This window comes from Canis lupus, chromosome 24 (assembly GCF_048164855.1).
Source record: "Canis lupus baileyi chromosome 24, mCanLup2.hap1, whole genome shotgun sequence".
NCBI lineage: Eukaryota > Metazoa > Chordata > Mammalia > Carnivora > Canidae > Canis > Canis lupus.
Genome location: NC_132861.1, coordinates 9,028,970 through 9,049,953, shown reverse-complemented (window position 1 = coordinate 9,049,953; position 20,984 = coordinate 9,028,970). Strand labels below are relative to the sequence as shown.

The 20,984-nt window shown below is 41.0% G+C and overlaps 1 long non-coding RNA gene across 1 annotated transcript in view; it reads left to right on the top strand.

Annotated features, from left to right (window-relative positions):
* Positions 1-20,984, top strand: part of LOC140615715 (uncharacterized) — a 35,447-nt gene that overhangs the window by 1,497 nt on the left and 12,966 nt on the right. Inside the window, exon 2 of the long non-coding RNA XR_012016193.1 lies at positions 77-348. This is a non-coding gene — a long non-coding RNA (uncharacterized lncRNA). The remainder of the gene's footprint in view (positions 1-76; positions 349-20,984) is intronic.

The window sequence follows — 20,984 nt, the reverse complement described above, 5'->3', positions numbered from 1 at the left end:
GGACATTATCTTTATGACCTTGGAAGAGATAAGGGTTTCTTTTTTATTTATTTATTTTTTTTAAATTTTTTTTTAGGGTTTCTTAATCAAAACATGGTATGCTCTACTCATAAAGGAAAAGATTGTTTGATCACATTAATGTTAAGAACTTCGATTCATTAAAGGACACCATGAAGAAAGAGTGGAGTCAAGCCATGATCTAGGATATGGTAACTACATACATATAACTGGCAAAAGATTAACATCTGGAATATAGAAAAAACTTCTGTTTATCAGTAAGAAAAAGACAACCCAATAGAAGCATGTGCAAAAACTTGAACAGGCATTTCACATAAGAGGAAACAAATGGTGAGTAAACATGTTTCACTCCTCAGTAATAAAGGCTATGCAAATCAGGACCTCAGCTAGAAATCATTTCACACCCACTAGATTGAAAACCTTAATGTTGCTAATACCAAGTTTTGGAAAGGATGTGGGACATTAACATATTGCCATTAAGAATGTAAATGAAATGGGGATCCCTGGGTGGCGCAGCGGTTTGGCGCCTGCCTTTGGCCCAGGGCGCGATCCTGGAGACCCGGGATCGAGTCCCACATTGGGCATCCCGGTGCATGGAGCCTGCTTGTCCCTCTGCCTGTGTCTCTGCCTCTCTCTCTCTCTCTCTCTATCATAAATAAATGAAAATTGAAAAAAAAATTAAAAAAAGAATGTAAATGAAATGTTTTGCATATCCTATGACAAAGCAATTCCACTAATATATACCCTGAAGAAATTCTTGCATGTGGTCATCATGAAATGTAACAGAATGTTCAATACAGCCATGCTCACAAAACAGTGAAAATGAGTGAGCATGGATTAATCTCAGTACCAGAATGTTGAGTGAGAAAGCTGGTTTCAGAAGACTATACAGCTGATGAGACATTTTTGTGAAATTCAACAAGCAAAACTGAGCCCTATAGTGTTAGTGATACAAGATAAAAGTATGTATGTATGTGTAAAAACAGGAGAATGATAAATCTGACATATGAGAAACGGGTTACACCTTCTGAGACACAAAGTTGGAATAGGAAAGGAACACAGATATGATTGTGTTTCTGTTCTATTTCTTAAGCTGGCTGGTTTAATAATGGGCATTTTATTTATTATTAGTTGCATAACACATTACATAATTCTTGTTTATGTTTTAAGTGCATTAAAATAAGACAAAGAGAAGAAAGTCATGGCAAATGCTTGTCCTAATTCTGAATTCAGATGTATCTGTGTGTATTTGTTGGCTTTGTGTGGTGTCTTGTGGGGGCGGCATACAAGAGTCCAGTGCTCTAGGACTAACACAGCCCATCAACTCAAGAAAGAGGCAGCCAGCACATCCACCAGAGCCCTGGTTTTCAGAAGAGGGAGGCATTCTGAGTAAGGCTTTAGTTTCTCTCACTTGACTGGCTCTTGACCCAAGTCTGTATGCTAAAGTCTGTGTTTCCTCCTGAGAAGACACAAGTCTGTATGCTAAAGTCTGTGTTTCCTCCTGAGAGGACACAGCAACAGCTCTGTTACCTAAAACCCTACAAGTCACTGAGAGAAAAAACTGCTGTGGTTTGGAACACCTGTAACTGGATATCCCCTAAGAAGTAAAGGGAGCCATTTCCCCTTGTTTTCAGGCCTCTGAGTGCACTGTGAAGTTTCTAAGGAGGGGAAGAGATGGAAGACAGGAGGGCGCACATCCTGGGAGGTGGCCCTCATGCCTCTTCTATGAGGTCATGATTCTTGGACATGTCAGGTGCCAGCAGAACTTTCCAGTAGAGGCTCGATGCGTAGGGAACACTGTGTGAGAGTAGATCTACGTGTCCACAAGAACAAGTCAGAATTCTTGGTGACCTTGGTGACCTCATCTGTATCCACAACCCAAAGGATATTTCTATTTAAGAGAATGGGATTTCTAAAATACTATTTCTGTTTGTTTCTTTATTGAAACATACAATTATGTTCTATCTCTCTGTCTCCCTCCTTCTCCTGTCTTTGCTTTCCTTCTTTCCTGTCTCCTCCGATCCTGATAGGAATATTCCTAGTTGTTATTATTTGCTCTTACTGGGGCTCCTAAATATTTTCCCAGAAATAAAGGTCACAGTTTCCCAGGAAAAGTGCTAATGTGCATGGCCTTGGTTTGAACGTGACTTCCATCCCCTGGGGCTCCCTCACCTCCTCTTTGGTCTATGGAGCATGATTCACTTCTGTGCCTCATGTTCTTTTGTTTCCAGAGCTGTGATAAGAATAAGGCGATGTTAGTGTTTTAATTGTGCCCTTTCTCTGGCATTGTGCTTCTGAACTCCAAACCTTCTAAACAAATCTCTTAAGAATCTTTACATAATTATCAATGTTTTATATGTAAATGCCAAGGTTGACAAACTGCTCTGAGAAATTTAATTAAAAACCAAGTAAGCTTATTTGGAAATTGAGAAGTGGCATTTTATTTCCTCCTAAATATATTTACACATAAAAGGAATATAATATAATGCCACAACCCAAGAGATACAAGCATATATCAAGTGATTTTGTGGCAAAATTTTAAGTATATCATTCCATTCAAATTATGCCAATCTCATCTCATTCAACAGTGCAAATCTCTTCATAACTAATGGTTGTCAAGCCCTAAGAGCAGTTGCTTCTGTCAAGTGATAGTCTAAATACGAAGCTTTTAAAACATTTCTGAGATTGTTGCAACTGGGTTGTCTTATACTGTAAGGATTTACTATCTCCAATAGGCAACATAGCTTTTCGGTTAATTTTTCTTAGATCAACTTGAAATGAGAGTGCCAGATCAATTTATTAAAATCTTGAAATGGCAGTGTCACTGTTCAAACAATTATAGCAGGGTGTATAAACCTTGCATTTTGTAAGGTCAGATTTTTTTCCATTGGAAGTCTGTAGACATCCTTAGATTTTAGCAGAAAGCAACAGCTTCGTTAATTACATGAGCTCTTTGGGGCTACTTAGAATATGATTAGGTTTATGTCTACATTATATGAACATTGATTGCTGTCTAATCTCTGTGGATCTAGAGAACTAATGCTCTGACCATAAATAATACATGTGTGGTAAGAACAACTCTGATGTTAATAAGCATAATTGCTGTGAATATTTCTAATATTGAAACTTTTTGAACCTTCTAAAATCTGTTTCAATGATGCTGGCACTATGAGAGGATAGCAAGGAAAATATACCTTTCATTATAGTTCTACCTTTTGTTGGGGATAGCTTTTTTGTGTGGTTATTTGTCAGGGTTTTTAGTCTTTGCTCCACTACTGAGTAAAGCAAGCAAACAAACAAACAAAAAGAATCAGGAAGAAACCAAGTCAGTTCCCAGTGGGTGTGAAGCAGAATTGTAACCATCTTAGAATATAAAGTTCAAATTCAAAATAATATTGACAAGATAAATTGTTGGCAGAATAAGTACAATTATGTTTATTGGGAACAAGAGCATATTTTGGGTGAGTGAAAAGATCTTAGTTCTGGTGTCGACTTGAGATCCTGAAAAAGTTATGAAACCATTCTCAGCCTCAGTTTCCTTATGTGAGAAGTTGCTGATTAGACCTAATAGTAATGTATCTTTCCATAAAACATTATTTCTCTGAAACAAAAATGAGAAAAGGTTTATCATATTCAAACACAGAAGAATTGCTCTTCCTGATAGTACATGAAGTACCACATCCTATAAAACAAGATTGTGTGAAGAGACGTAAGCTCTAGGGCAGCTCTCAACCAGATGCCCACTGTTGTCCTTCATCACTCACTGCACTTGAATCTAATGCATGAAAAATGTGTGTGAATGTCTCCAAGCATTGCTATACACTTCTAGAATTTGCATTCTTGCCATTGAGCATCCAAGGGGCAGTCAGCCATCTTGAGGAGTACAACTATTTTTATACTTTGTAGGAACCTCAAAGGACTACTTTATGATGGACTTTATGATGGTAGATTACAGAGTTGCATTTTCATGTTGCTCATGATCTTGGCACAGGTTAAAGCACTATATATATTTCTGAAAATGCCTCTGTGTATCATGACTTTTCTCAGCAGAAGAACTTTTCCTCCAACCATAACTCTTGGAATTATTTATTTGTTCACCTCACTTCTGCTACCTGGGGATGTTGGAATCTTTTCTGTCTAGATCCAGCAGCTACCTCTTGGCCCCCACTATATACAAATGCCATATATGTGTCCTGCAATGCTTCTTCTGTTTATATACATACCCCCTATTGTAAAATCTCCACAAGCAAGTATAATGTTCTGGACACTTTATATTGTTGGTACTATTTATCTGGTTTGACACCAACATCTTGATGGTAATAGGAGAGTTAACTGGAGTCTTTTAATCATAAGTCTGGTTTGGACTGCAAGAAAAAGAAAATACCCAATTCAACTGACTTAAACAAAAAAGAAAATGTATCACATAGAACAAGAAGTCTGGCTCAAGCACACAAATCAGTGTAAAGAATGGACTCAGGTTTATATCGCTTAACATCCTGGCTTGTCCTTATGGTTGCAAAATGGTTGCAGCAATTCTAGTCATCACATCTAGCTACGATAATGTCAGCAGAAGAAGAGGGATTTTCTGTGAGTCTCTTTTTGTTACTGAAGGTATCTTTTCCATACTGTCTCCCCGCTACCTCCTAGATTTTTGCTAGTATGACATTGACCAGAATGTATCAATGAATGCCCATGCCCTCACCAAGTACTTGGTAAGAGGAATAAAACTATCATGACTCTTACTTAATTTGTATCTTGTTTTATTTGACTAGTTGATTTATATAGATACAACAAGAGATGTTGAATAGTACATAGAAACCTTCCTTTGGTATGTAACAGAGTTAGAGCCACATGATATTAAAGTTTTGGAATTAAGTTCTGTCTGCAGGCTTTGTAAAGCCTCTAGAGTTATAAATTACTTTTATGAGTGAGAGGATTTTTACCATTGCTATCAGCATTATTTTCTTTAAGATTAATTCTTTACTATCAGTGAGGCTGGAATGTTGTAACTCATACAACAAACAGTTTTTCCTAGGAGAACTTTGTAGATGTTATTTCCACATGTAAAGTGTACTTGTTTCCATGATAGGCTTATCACATCTAACTGAATAGGAATTTTTGGCATAGGCAATATCCAGTTATATTCTGGTAAAAAACAGACATGTCCTCAGTAATTCCTTCCAGAGGTAGACAAACTATATCAAATTGATTAAAAAATTATAAAGGGATCCCTGGGTGGTGCAGCAGTTTGGCGCCTGCCTTTGGCCCAGGGCGCGATCCTGGAGACCCGGGATCGAATCCCACATCGGGCTCCAGGTCCATGGAGCCTGTTTCTCCCTCTGCCTGTGTCTCTGCCTCTCTCTCTCTCTCTCTCTGTGTGTGTGACTATCATAAATAAATAAACATTAAAAAAAATTATAAAGTAGGAAATTTGGTCACAAAAATAAGGAACTTAGTAAAATTACTTTCCATATTATTTAATCTTTGTTATCATTGTGTTGTTGACAAGACCAATCCATACGTTGCCGTAATCCAAAAAATTGTTATTTTAAAATTGTTTTGATATATTAGCTTATAGTTTTTATCTTACGAGACAAGATTTTTCAGAAGATATTTTTCTCTTGAATTTTGACAGTTCATATGTGACAAAACACCACATTAGGAGTTCTTCATTCCAATGTATTAGATATAACTCATTAAAAAAAAGGTGTAACTCATTAAATTAAGGGGGAGATACTAAATTAAACATTTTTTCTAATGTAGATCTTAAAAAAACATTAATTGTAATGGGATTAGTACTGATAAGATTTTCAGGAACACATATCCACCTTCATTATAACTCACCTTTCTATTTATTGAAAATATTGAATTAGTTAATCTATTTATTAAATAAAGGTAAAAGTTGTTTGCAGTGTGTGTTTGTGTGACTGTGTGTGCACACTGAGGGAGGTGGCAATGTACTTAATGGTATCTTCTGCATCCAGAGTGGACGACAACATTTTCTGCTGCTGGTCTGATTTTCTTTTACACTCCTAGATACATTCCCAGCAGGACCTTAATGTAGTTAAATGAGCTTCTAATGGCTAAAGGGAGAAAATGGCCTCCTAGATATCACATTATGATGCCCCTTCTGAGAAAAGAATTACAGCAAAACTTGGACCTAATTGTAAAAACATTAAACTTATAAAAGCATGAAATTGCTTCTTAGAGTGTACATGAATTAATACTCTCGTCATACTGGAGATTTTTCCATATGTATAGACTCAACAACACATAGGCTTTTGTATCACTGAGAACTGCATTGCAAAGCTGTATTGTCTGCTGGAAAAAAAAAAAAAGAAAAGAAAAGAAAAGAAATGGAATACCCAGAATAGTTTGGGCTAGTCCATGAGTGAAGGATGCTTTAAAGATTGCCTTTCTGTGGGATTCCACTCTTGTGTTCTGCCCCAAGTGGTAGCAGAACCATTTCTTGTGGACTGAGGAAACACCACCATCAACATCACCCCCCACCCTCACCCTCCCTGATGAAGTTCCACAAACTTGTGGGGCTTACCTACTTTGGTCTCCTGGACCTGTGTGAAATCCACACTACTCCATCCAGAGGATTAGGACTATGCCAGATGGCCCAACATCGTGCACACAACCATGTCCATTGACACCTGTACCCAGCTGCAGTGTCCATTAGTTTGCACATGGACTATCTGGTGCTGCCTGCCAATATCGCTCCGTGAAGCAGCGTAAACCATCTCTAAACCCAAGACACTTCTGAGACCTGCGGTTTCTCAGCAAGTTTCGCTAATGATGTGAAAAGGTGGAGGAAAAGAAGAACAAGCGCCTGCATATGTAGCAATTTTTTTACTCTTTTGATTTTAATAGGAGTAATATTTGTTTTGGCCAGTAGTTTGAAAATTGCCATCAGTAGAAAATGGTTCTCTAACATATGTCTACATGGATGGTAACATATTTGCTAGGAGCTCCATCTTCTTAAATATTTTAAAAAGATTTTATGTATGTATGTATGTATTTATTTGAGAAAGAGAGCTAGAGCACAAACAGGGGGAGCGCAGAGGGAGAGGGAGAAGCGGGCTCCATCCCAGGGAGCCCACATGGGGCTCCATCCCAGGACTCTGGGATCAGGACCTGAGCCCAAGGCAGACACTTAACCGACTGAGCCACCCAGGCACCCCTTGGAGCTTCATCTTCCAAAGCAGATGGAAAGTTTCTAATTTCAGGTTTCTAATTTCAGCTCTGTGATCTTGAGCATTTTTCATGGCAGTTCTATGTTATAAAATCCCATCCTTCACTCATAGACTAGCCCAAACTATTCTGGGTATTTCATTTCTTTTCCTTTTTTTTTTTTTTTTTCCATCAGGGAATACTGAAAATGCAAGGTTAGGTGATCATTTTCATCAGCCGATCAATACATACCCTTGTTTTATGTGTGTTTCTGTTTAAAAGCACTTTATTTAATACATATCGTTGATTCATTAACATCGAAATCCTAGCAAATAGTACTATAAATCAGATCTTATCTAACACACATGTTTCTCTGTAAAGCACGTTCTAGGCTTCTGGTGTGTAGGAGCACTAGATAATACCATAGCACTACATTTGGAGGCTTTTTTAAACAGTGAGATCATGGATGCAGAGAAAGGGGAACCCTCTTACACTGTTGGGAATGCAAGCTGGTGCAGCCACTCTGGAAAACAGTATGGAGGTTCCTCAAAAAGTTGAAAATAGGGGTGCCTGGATGGCTCAGTCAATTAAATGTCTGCCTTTGGCTCAGGTCGTGATCCCAGGGTCCTGGGATTGAGCCTCGCATCATACTCCCTGCTCAGCAGGGAGTCTGCTTCTCCTCTCTCTCTTTCTCAATCCTCTGTCTCTCATGAATGAATAAAATCTTTTTTAAAAAAGTTGAAAATGGAGCTACCCTATGACTCAGCGATTGCACTACTAAGTATTTACCCCAAAGATACAAATGTAGTGATCAGAGGTGGACCTGCACCCAATGTTTATAGCAGCAATGTCCACAATAGCCAAACTATGGAAAGAGCCCAGATGTCCATCAACAGTTGAATGAATAAAGATGTAGAATATATATACTACTCAATGATCAAAATAAAATAAAATAAAAATCTTGCCATTTGCAATGACATGGATAGAACTAGAAGGTATTATGCTAAGTGAAATAAGTCAATCAGAGAAAGACAATTATCATATGGTCTTACTCATATGTAGAACTTAAGAAACAAAACAAAGGATCATAGGGGAAGAGAGGAAAAAATAAAATGAGACAAAATCAGAGAGGGAGACAAACCGTGAGAGACTCTTAATCATAGGAAACAAACTGAGGGTTGCTGGAGGGCAGGGGGGTGGAGAGAGGAGATAACTGGGTGATTAGCATTAAGGAGGGCATGTGATGTAATGGATGCTGGGTGTTAATACAACTGATGAATCACCTCTACCTCTGAAACCAATAATATATGTTAATTAATTTAATTAAATAAAACTTTTTTTTAAAAAAGCAATGGGAAACCTAAAAAAATGTAAAAAGTAGTGAAGTCACCAACAAAAAGTACAAAAATGCAACAAATGTGGCACTAAATAGATAGCAGAAAGGATTTTGAACCATTAAGTTGAAATAATAAGGCAGAGCATTATCTTGTTGGACCTCGGATGGAAGAAGCATGCCAGGCAACTCAACTTTTTCATTGCTCTGCACCTGTCCACAAGTGACCATGCAAAGTGCTACAGGTTCTGATTTGGGGGCACAAATAAATATTAGCCAGTAGGTGAATTCCCCATACAAAATCCATAAAGAATGAGGACCAGCTAATTAACCTCCATGCACTTTAGTTTTCTCATCCACATATTAGAGATTACACAGGTTATTCTAGAAGATTGCTGGGAAGGTTATATGAGATGGGGAGGTTTTCATAGCACCTGGCACATTGAGGCCCTACTGTGCCTGGGCTCCTTCCCCTGTCTCTCACCCTGTGTTAGGGCACAGACTGCTCTCACTACCCTAATCCTTCCTTCCATCCGTCAACACCTCCAGATTCCAGGGTTCTCTCGCTTGCCTCCTGCTAATCCAGGGCTGTCTCCTCCTTTGAGGCTCAACTTGGCCAAGAAGGTTTTCAGATAACCTGACTCCCATGCAGTTTGTACCACACCTGTTAGGTGGTAATGCTTTGCTTGAATCTGAGTTTTTGGGTCTTGTCTCCTTCTCCCTCATATACTTCTGTGTGCAGGGAACACCAGTCTTTCTCTGCTGCTTTTGGCATAGGTACCAAAGCTGGGGGCTTTGAGGGTACTCCATAATTAACATATTTGAGTAAATAAATGAGTAAAGAGAAGGGAAAAGAAAGAAAGAAACCTAGGGTTTTCATACTATATCATGCGCTTGGCTGTTCTGTGTAGTCCAGGCTGTGAGGTCCTAGTCACTGACCTAGGTACTCGATCTGCAGCAGTGTCATGTGGTTTATGGGCCATGCATTGTGGCTCCTCACAGGGCCAGCTCCTCAGGGTGCAGACTCACCTTCTCTGGGAAACTGGCAAGGAGGAGGAGGAGCAGCCACACGGAGTATTCAAGCTGCCATTCCTCTCACCACCACCGCACGCATGATGGAAGGTGTTTAGGATTGAAGCTTACACATATTCTATTCTCCGATCCAGGACTCCATCTGGCTAATTTCCCTTCTCTCTACTTCTCGTACCTGTGTAAACAGCTTGTTTGACATGACCCTAATAGTCTTTGATGGCTTTCTGGCTACCAGACCTGGAATCAGTCATTTCCTCAAGAAGCTCTAGCTTCTTGCAGAGAGAAAGTGTAATTTCAGGACCACAGAACGGATGGTCATTTTGTGTCGAGGCCTTTTATGTTAACAAAGGCTAAAGGAAAGGCTAAAGGAAAAAAAAAATTATACATATATATAATAAAATACCTTATGATTTCGTATTGATAATTCTAATTCAAATCTGAGACCATAAAATTTTTACTTTGCTGGTTCCCAAAGACATAAGGAATAAGAAAATTAGTAAACACCATGATTAATTATTATTTTTTAATCCCATAATCACACATCACAGTGTCAGGATAAAAATACTAAAACCAATGTGCCTGCTGAAAAAAACTTTTGCACATGCTTCCTCCATTCTTCCCCCATTAAAAAAAAACTAGTCATGCTATGTCTGTACTGTCAGTGCATATAGCCATCATGGACTGTAGACACTCTCTCGTTCTGAACCTTCACTGCGTCTCAACTCCACAGTTACTATATTTATTGCTCACCATCCATCTTCGGTCCCTCTGGTCATTTTGGTGATTTGAAACTCATTTTCTAGTGGATTTCCCAGGGAGGGCTCAGGGAAACAGCATTCCCCAACTTCTCATATATTGATACCAGTGTGTCTGTGTCTTTTATACTTGAAAGCCAGTTTTGCTAGATACAAAACCAATAACTTACACTTTCTCTCCTTAAGGATCTTAAATATGCCATTCCATTTTCTTTTGAAGTAAGTATTCTCTTTAAGTAGTTGATGATAATTTAATTTTCTTTTCTTATGAGTTATGTGTTCTTTTTTCTAGATGCCAAAACATCTTTCCTTCCTTCCTTCCTTCCTTCCTTCCTTCCTTCCTTCCTTCCTTCCTTCCTTCCTTCCTTCCTTCCTTCCTTCCTTCCCTCCTCCCCTCCTCTCCTCCCTCCTTCCCTCCTTCCTTCCCTCCTTCCCTCCTTCCTTCCTCTTTCCATTTCTCTTTCGTTCTTTCCTTCTTTCCCTCCAGCAATTGTATTAGGCTATCTTTTAATCACTCTACATTGATATTCTCAGGAACAGTATTGTGATCTTTCAATAGTGGTTTCAACTCTTGATTTTAGGAAAGTTTTCCTGAATTATAGTTCTTACTATTCTGTTCTCTTGCTTTTGCTTTTTCTTCAGAGATTTATATTATCTTCATTTTAAATCTTCAGTATTTGTTACTTGCTCTCAAACCCTTTTTACCTCTTCATTTTTTTGTTGATTTTTTTCAGTTTTCCTCTTTTTGTCTTTTATGTCTCTTAAAGGCATTATTTCTTGTGTCTGTTCATTCTTGTGTTTCTTCTGATTTGGTCTTAATTCTGAAATGATTTTTTTAATGATACTTTCCTGAGTTCTGCAACCTCATTTCTGAGTTTTTCTAATTTTGGTTTATGTTTCTTTCATGTGTTATATACTTTTAAAAAACATCTATCATATTGAAATCATAAATGATTGTTTTGATCTACTTTGTGGGCATGTCTTTCTACCATGCTCTAATTGTAGGGATATTATTCTGCTCTTTATTTCTTTTTTCCTTATGATAAGTTCGTATAGGATTTGACCTTGAGAATTTTCTGGTTGTCAGTTTTTATGTGGACTTGGCTTTCCTGAAACCCTAGAATGAGATAGAGTTAAAAAATGTTTTCTAACTCAGAGTGCCCACTTCTGTCATTTTTGCATAGCCTTCAAAATTTGGTGTCCTGCTTTCTGATATGTCCTGGATCAGTTTTCTCCCTGCTTTGACCTGGACCTTTTCTTTAGACGTATGAAATGATTTACAAATTTGCCTATCACTTTTGGACAGAGGCATGATAATCTCTCTATTGTTCCAGTTTTAGTTTATGTGCTGCCAGAGCAAGCATAACCAGAGCCTTTTAACAGGTTTTGCTGCTCTAATAATTATTTCCACAGAAACTAATGTTCAAAAAAAATTGTAAATCTGATTATATCACTTCCATCCCCACCCTAATGCCTCAGTGGCTTCCCACTGCACTTGGAATAAAACCCAAACTCCTGCCATAGCCCCACTGCTCTATGTGACCTGGCCTTCCTTTCTGCTCACATCTCATTTTCTACCTCTCTGCCCCTGACCTAACAACCAAGCTTGTTCTGCCTCAGAGCCTCTTTACCTGCCATTCTCTTTTCTTGGAGCTCTCCCCCACCCTACCCTCCTGCCACTCCTGAGGACCTCTGCTCTCATGCACCTGACTCTTTCCCAGCCTTCAAATATCAGCTCAGATGTAACCTTGACCGAGGTGATTCTTGTCATCCGGTTTAAAGTGGCCCTGCACCCCCAGTCCAGTCACTGCCTATCACATCATTCTTTAATTTCCACCTTAGCTCTTGTCACAGTCAGAAATTATCTTAGCTTTTTCTTTACCTCTTTACAGTATGCTCCACAAGGCCAAGAATTTCATCTTCTCCTATGTGTTCACTGCTTTGCCCAGTCCTGACACACAGCTGGGGCTCAACAAATATTTACTGAAAGAATAGATAAGTCCAGCTCAGCTATCATCTATATTCTTTTAAAAATCTTCATTGACTCGCTGCCCCATCTACACATTTGCACAGCCAGTCACTTCCTGGCACATGATGACACCTTGCTTACGGCTTGTATCCATTCACTCTGATATTCATCCATCCCTTCATGGTTGTATCTGCTTCATTCTCTACTGTGAGCTGCTTGTGGAACAGACAGTGAAGGCCATTTGTCTTGTGTTCGCAGCATATAGTGGGGATGCAATACATCTTTTTTGTTTGTTTGTTTGTTTATGAGAGACACAGAGAGAGGCAGAGACATAGGCAGAGAGAGAAGCAGACTCCCTGCAGGGAGCCCGATGCAGAACTCGAATCCAGGACCCTAGGATCAAGCCCTGAGCCAAAGGCAGACACACAACCACTGAGCTACCCAGGTGCCCCTCAATAAATCCTTCTTGAATGACTGAATAGATGTTTCCTCTGGAGGGTAGAGGTGAGAGGACAGTTGGGAAGATACCTAGTGAGTAAATTGGGAGATTAGGAGAGAAAAATTTTCAAAACCTACTATCCTAGGTTAAATGTACTTTCTTCTATAGTCCTTTATTTGACCCTCACAAAACTCTACAAACTGGGACAGTCTGAATGGGTATTACTATTCCCATTCAGAAATGAAGACAGAAGTCTTGTGAGTTTAAGTCTGAACTTACAAAGTCAAGGGGGAGGGAACCGAAGACAAAAAAACATTTGATTCCAAGCCCAATGCTTTTTGCATTAAACCAGGGTGAGTGTGCCTCTAATACAGCATGGTGAGACAAGTGTTCTTCTGTGGATGATAAATGATTGAAGGTTAATCCACAGAGGAGAGCTGGTGTTGCATTAGGCCAATGCTAGCATCATTGGAACAAAGGTATACTCTCGAAAGGGTTGTGATGGATAGGACCCATCTGGGTGTACAAAGGCTGGTGTGGATTTTTTAAAAAAACAAGAGTCTGATTATCATTCTTGTCTAGAACAGAAGCTGAGAAATGAATAAAGGCGGGCATATGATGGGTCAAGGTGAGGTGGGAGGCAGGAAGGGGTTGGTAAAGAAGGCTGTGCCAAGCCAAGTGAAGGCACTGCGGTGTGGTGACTGTGGGTTTATGGATGGCAGCAAGCTGTGTGGGATCTAAAGGGGTAATGGACAGTTGGTGGCAGAGGGTGGCTGGGAATGCCTCTGCCAAAGTGGAGAACGAAGTGACTGCCCTGAGCCAATGCTCGTCAAAGTCCATTTGGTGTCCTGACCAGGGGAACCCTCTGAAATGAGCCTTCAATGCATGCTTGTCTCTATTTCCTCTGGACTCCTTTAGTCTTTCTCTGACTTCAAACTTTCTCTTTGAACAAGCTGAAATATGGTCTAAATTGGATTCTGGGAGAAAAATAGCATGAAGTTGCCTTCATTCTTCACTTGTTCATTCTTTCACTTGGGGCTCCTGCTGTTTTCTCTGCTGGTCCTCCTGGATGGCAGATTCAGGCCACTGAGAACCTGAGGCAGAGTCTCTCTGGGGACCCCGAGAGTGTCCCAAACAGAGGCAGGCTGTCCACTCCCATTCTTAAATAGCAGCCTCCCTGCCCCACACCCCCAGCCACCATATGGGTTAGGGATGCTTGGCCTTTGAGGCATTTTCTGCTATCCTGGATGGAAAAGGCATTTGGAAGTTGGTATGAGACCCTCTAGTCCCATCCGTCCCTGCCCAGCATCTCTGTCGCTCCCTTGTCCCACCTGTCTGCTTGGTTTCTCCATCTCTGATCACAGACGCTTGGACCTCTGCCTCCGTACCGGGTTGGTCAGGGCAAGGCATGGATGTGCTCTGGTAAAGGAGCTTGCTTTGGGAGATCACCTCACTCCAAATCCTTGCCCCATTTGCTTGCTAAAATTTCACTCATTTCCTCCAGCAAACCCTCAAAGGAACCTGTTTCATAGTTCCAGAGTCAGTCCTAACTCCTCCCCCTTCCCTCCCCCTGCCTCACTGAATGCTGGCGTGGGAATCACACCAGTAATACCCATTACCACACCTGAAAGCTGTGGTCCTCAAGCCTGTCTGGAAAATGATGGCATTTCACTTATTTAATTTATAAGCTCTAAATACCAAATTTTGGGTGAAAGCAGACACTATCTCATGCTAGTCTCTATAGTATGGACTAGAGGTAGAGAGATTCTAGCAATATAGGAAAAGTATATTGGGGGAAATGATGAATTGAGAAAACTTCATCCATGAACATGGTTCCCCTCCTCCAAATAAAGACCTGGGAATTATGAGGTTCCGGTGGCAGAGCCCCTCAGTGTGCTTTGGAATGAGGCAGCATTTGAAGGAGAAGAGTGACAGGGGAGGGGATCACACACATTGCACATGAGCTATGGATGAATGCTAGGAGCTTTACAAGTCATTGCAGGTGGGCCCAGAGGACTGGAGAGGGATAAAAATAGCCACGGGGTCCTTAGGAAGCTCCATGATAGCATTTTTACCCTGGAGAAAAGCTGTAATTTGGAATGATAATAATAGCCAACATTTATGATAATGCCCACACCATGCCCAGCACTTTTTTTTTAAATGACACTTTTGAGATAAAATTGATGTACAAAAAGCTGTATGTAATTAACATATACAACTTCAGTTTGGAGATGAGTATACACCCATGAAACAATGACTATAATCAATGCCATAAACATATCCATCACCTCCAGAAGTTTCCTCTTGCCTTCTTTGTTCATTAATTCATTCATTAATGAATGTTTTAAGTGCCTTATGTATATTAATTTATCCTTATGAGGTAGGCGTGCTTTGATTATCCCCATTTTACAGATAGGAAAACTAAGCACAGAGAGTTAGAGAGTTAATTGCCCAAGGTTAAATAGTAGAGGTGGGCTTTGCAGAGTCTGTGAGGTTTTTTTTTTTGTTTTTTTTTTTTGAGAGAGAGGGAGAGAGAGCAGAGTGAGTGAGCACATGAGTGGGGGGCATGGGCAAAGAGAGATGGGAGCCCGACATGGGCTGGGACCATGAACTGACTGAGCCACTCAGGCACCCCAGAGTCTGTGTTTTTAACTACTGCCTTACCCAGTCTTGCTGAGAACTTGCCCTACAGCATTCGCTGCTCCCCACCAGCATATAGCCTCACTCAATGTGTGTGTGTGTGTGTGTGTGTGAGAGAGAGAGAGAGAGAGAGAGAGAGAGGGATAAAGAGGGAGAGAGGGAGGGAGACAGAGGAGGAGGAAAAGAGGGAGAAAGCGAGCAAGCCCACGAGCCCAGGGGTTAGTGTTCAGCTCCAGCAGCATGGAGACTCTTCCTCAATACTGTGTCCTTTCCACCCACACAGCACTCAGGAAATGTTTGTTGTCAATGAAGGAATAAACTTAGATGTATCTGAGCACAGGGCTCATGTAGCTCTTTTGTTAGCAGTTATTTTGTGGCCTTCATTATGACCCAGTTTTCTTTTTTCATTTGGGTGAAAAATGATTTTGGCATTTTAATACCATGACTTCATTATTGATTTTTAAAATCTACCCCATCATCAAATTCCCCTTTTGGTATTTTGTCTCTCTTGATATATTTAGAAACATCTATCTTTGTAGTCTTTTTCTTCGTCCTTTTGAATCTATGATGCATTTCAACAGGGGATATTCTATGTATGCAAAATAGCTGTATTTTTTAGTTTATTTCCTCCACACCATAATAGAGGTTAAGAATATAGCCTTTTGATAATAAAGAACTTTCTTACTATCTTTTCAATTGATGGAATAGGCAAAGAAAACACCATAATTGTGTGAAATAGTCTGATTTAGAAACCAATTATAAGGAACATAATTATCTACTAATAAAATATGCATGTAAGTCCTTGGTTTGCTGCTTCTAATGTCACTGTAGACAAATGTGTAGCTAGTAGAAACTTGCATAAAGTAAATTGAAAGCCAGCCATTTCTACATTATGTCTGAAAATCTTATGACAACCAATACCTCAGGATCAGAAATAATATCTATTTTTTTATTTCTGCAAGTATCTCAGCATCTCTCCACATGAGTGTGTGTGTACATGTGAGTATGTATGTGTGAGCGTGTGAGTGTGTGCCCATGTTGGAGGGATGGCGTGGCTCGGGAGGGATGTTTTATCATCGGAAATTAAAGTTCACAGCTCCCCCTTTATTATCAAATATCTCTGAGCTTCAAAGCCAGAACTCTAAGATTCTTATTTTTTATCATAAGGATGAAAGTGAATAAAAAGCTCTCCTGGTTCCCTTAGGAAGCACATCATTAAAAAACATCTTTGCCTACTTCAATTTCCAGAATTGTGGACAGTGGAAGAGGGAAGCTGAACACTCTGTGCTTTCTCTCAGTGTATCAACAGGGCCAGCTGTGTGCTGGGCCAGAAAACAGTAGGATGTGCTTCTCCCTCTCCTCCTCCTCTGCAGGGCCAGGCTGGGGCAGGGTGGCCAGGTGGGGTCAGGTGGACAGCCATTCTGCTTGAGGCACTCAGAGACCCGCTCCAGCTCCAGCTCCAGCTCCAGCTCCAGCTCAGCAAATTCTTGTCCTGAGGCAGTCAAGCTTGTGCCATTGAGAGAATGCTTTGTGCCGCCTGCCTCCTATTGCTCTGCTTCAATCTCCTCACTCCCTACTCTATTTTATCAATTCTAAAGACATGTTTTTGGGGGAATGTATTTCCACATCTTTGAAATCAGGTTGTGTCTCATAGTCAGGAGTTGTCATGATCTAATTGGCAGCACAGGGACGTAGAGCGGTGGTATACTTTGCCATCTTTGCTGCCTTAGGTCTGATGCGTTATCTGTCATAGCAAGTTGATGGGCTGTGCCAAGCCATCTCCCTTTCCAGCCTTGTCATTGCCAGCATTTCATGCCAGCTCTGTCCTGGAGGGCGTGCTGGGAGCAGCCTGTGGTCCCCAAACATGCTGCGCATTCTTGCCAGGACATCCTTACTCCTGGTCTGTCTCCAGCCTCCCATGCTTTGTCCAGCTCTGCTTGTGGAAATCGGTCTGGCTCAAAGACTCAGGCGTGATGTGGAGACTTCCCTGATGAGTCTCCCCCAGAAAGTATCCCTTTCTTCCCTAAAGTCTCCATAGAGATCTGTTTGTGCTTCCTCGTGGGCATTTAGGGCCTTTCTGAAAACTGCTAGGCAAATTATCTTTCTTTCTTAATAAATTCTTATTCTTATTTTGCTTGGTATATGTAAGTAAAACGTATATTTAAATCCTCAAACAGTTGCTTTCCCATGGGCAATTTGGTAAGGGATGTTTGGTGAAACTCTAATTCAGATATAGTATCTGTTATTGATTCTATGTTAAAATGTTCTTTTTCATTATTTTTTTTAGATTTTATTTATTTATTCAAGAGAGACAGAGAGAGAGAGAGGCAGAGACACAGGCAGAGGGAGAAGCAGGCTCCTTGTGGGACCCCAGTACAGGACTCCATCCCAGGACCCCAGGATATAACCCTGAGCCAAAGGCAGACGCTCAACCACTGAGCCACCCAGGCGTCCCTCTGTGAATTTTTTCTATGTAAGAATCAAAGAAATAACATGAAAATATGGGTAGTTAAGAACACTTTATTTAAAAAAATACTCTAAATGTTTTATTATTTATTTTAGAAATTTCGTATATTTTTCAAATTTAAAAAAACGCAAGGAAGATAGAAACCTTTCTGAATTTTTCATCTCCCTTCTCCCATCCCTAAGCCTTTAACCTTTATAATCCTTGAGGAAGAAAGCAGGATAGGTAATGAGCCCAAATTAGGGCGGTTGGGGGGAGGTGCCCGGGTAGAAACATGGATTTGATTCTACTTAGCTAGGAGGAGCTCTTTCAGAGAGTTTTGAAATGAAGGATGCGGTAAACAATGCTTCCTGTCACAACTTAACAGAGGACCGGGACATTGCGGTTACTCAATGTAGGAAGAAGGGCACGGCCCTGAGGGCCCTCAGCATCCCCCAGCTCACACTCACAGAGCTGCTGCTGTGTGCCGGGCAGAGGACGAACACCAATGGCTTATGGCAGATGGATGCCTGGCACTGGACCTTCCATAATATGTACCCAAAGGAGCCAGGCATTTTCCATCCTAGGTTAAAGCAATGAGAAGCAACAAAGGTTTGAGTCTGAAGGAGTGGAAGGAAAGGACTACAATAAAAGTAGATAAATCAGCCACCTGGTGGCTCAGTCGGTTATGCATCTGCCTTCAGCTCCAGTCATGATTTTAGGGTGCTGGGATTGGGATTGGGCCCTGAGTCAGGCTCCCTGCTCAGTGGGGAGCCTGCTTCTCCTTCTCCCTGCTCTCCCTGCTCATGCTCTCTGTTGCTATCTTTCTCTCTCTCAAAAAAATTAATAAAATCTTTTTTTTTTTAGTAGATAAATAGGAGTTTCAGAGAGTAAATGATTAAGTTAGGCCCCTAAAGAAATCTGCACTGACATACCATACATTGAAGAAACCCTCTAAACTATTACCAATATGTGCACCTTAGTATGAATGAGTCTGGGATCATTTCCATCGAGCAGGTTTTAGAACAGTGGGTGTAGGTAAGGGTGCTGCTGGGGGAGGAAAGAGTGGCAGGGCAGGGAGGCTCTGGCCCCCCACCTTCCTAAGGCTGCTGCAGAAGAAGAGGCAGAGACACAGTTCTGCTCTGGTTTTCCTGTTAGCAAGGACTATCTTGGGGGCCCAGGAGGAGCTGGGATCCACCTCCAGCACCTGCTCTCTGGGGGTTCCTAGGTGTGTGAGCCACTGCCAGCCTCTGCTTGTGATCTGAACACTCCACTCACTACATGGCCTTCACAGCCACACAACTTGCAAATGCTGGGTTTGGCCTGGTCACTATTATTGCCATATTTCCACAAGCTCCACAAAGACTGATTTATGCCCTGCTAGCAATACAATACACAAAGAAAGGTGGTGAATCACTGGGACGTCTGAGGAAAACTGGCTTTCTATCACTTCTCCTGAAGGCTCCGAGAGTTCTAATATCGCACGTAAGGCAAGGGAGCCTTTGTTACTTGGCAAATAGGTATTGCAGTGTGTTCTCACTCGCAGCCACTCAAGATACATCTCTGCAGGAAACTTTCAGCCCAACAAAAGCGTCGCTGGCTTACTCCGTGAGGTTTTAGCAGTGTGGAATCATTGCATTGATCTGTCTTTTCATGGTTTGTTTTGTGTCTTTTAAGTGAGAATGGGATCTACAGCTTAACTGCAAATCTTAAGACTGTTTTTCAGAGCACAGCATGGAAACAGTAGCATACAGATAACTGTCTGCAAAAGGCCTTGCGGTCCTCCATGGAAAGGTTGATTGACAATATAATTAATTTCTATTCAACTCCAAGGCCATTAAACATTTATTGAGCATTTATTATGGACCAAGAGTCACGCTTGGCAGACGAGATGCAAAGATGCAAAGTGAGAAAGTATCCTTGCCCTTGAGTTTCATTCACTCATTTATTCAACAAAACCTTATTCTGGGCACTGATGATACTATGATGAATTAAAACTCAAAAGGGTCCTGCCCTCATGGAGGTCACATTACAGCAGGGGCGGGAACCAAATAATATATAACAACAGCCTTAGGAAGAAAGAGAAAGCAAGTAACCACAGAGACTACATGTATCTGTCTATTTTAGATGAGTGGTCAGAAAGACCTCTCTGAAGAGATGGCTTTGAGTAGAATTCTGAATAAGTCAGGGAGTGTGTGTTCTCTTGTGGAAAGAAGGTACCAGATGGAGAGGAGCTGGTGCAGAGGCCCTGAAGTGGGAGCTTGTCCGGTGTGTCTGAGCGGCAGATAGAAGGCAGTGGCTGGGCTTGGTGAGCAGGGGGAAGCTGCAGGAAGTGAGGGAGGGCCAGGTCAGACTGTGCAAAGGCTTGGAGGACGCTTTTGGACCTAAATTTTATGCTGTTTCATTTTTATTTTTGCAGTTTGATTTTTTTTATTAGCATATGGGTTTGTAAAAAAGACAGACTTCTGGGGTGCCTGGGTGGCTCAGTCAGTTAAGCGTCTGCCTTTGGCTCAGGTCAGTCCTGGGGTCCTGGGATCCAGCCTCACATTGGGCTCCCTGCTCAGCAGGGAGTCTGCTTCTCCCTCTCCCTCTGCTCTTCCCCTGCTCATGCTCTCTCTCTCTCTCTCTCTCAAATAAATAAATAAATAAATAAACACATAAGTAAATAAATAAAATCTTTGGAAAAAAAAGACTTCCAACTGAAGTATAACAAAAACACAGAAACATACACAAAATCCCAAGTGTACAGACTGAATATACCTACAGAACCAGCACTCAAGATTGAGAAACAGATTTTTACCAGCATCCTACCCTCATCCCATCTCCCAGCCACCCTTTCTTCTCCACAGAGAATCATAGACTGAGTTTTGAGCTTCATATAAGTAAAATCACACAGTATGTGCTCTTTTTTCTTTTTTTAAAAAAGATTTTATTTATTTGAGAGAGAGAGAGAAAGAGAGAGAGTGCGTGCACTCAAGAGACAGAGCTCAAACAGGAGGGAGCAGCAGAGAGAGGGGGGAAGCAGACTCCTTACTGAGCAGGGAGCTCAACTGGGGATCCCAGGTCCCCAAGATCATGACCTGAGCTGAAGGCAGACGCTTAACAACTGAGCAACCCAGGTGCTCCAGTATGTACTCTTAATGTCTGGTTTCAGCCCTTCAATGTTGTGTTTGTGGGAG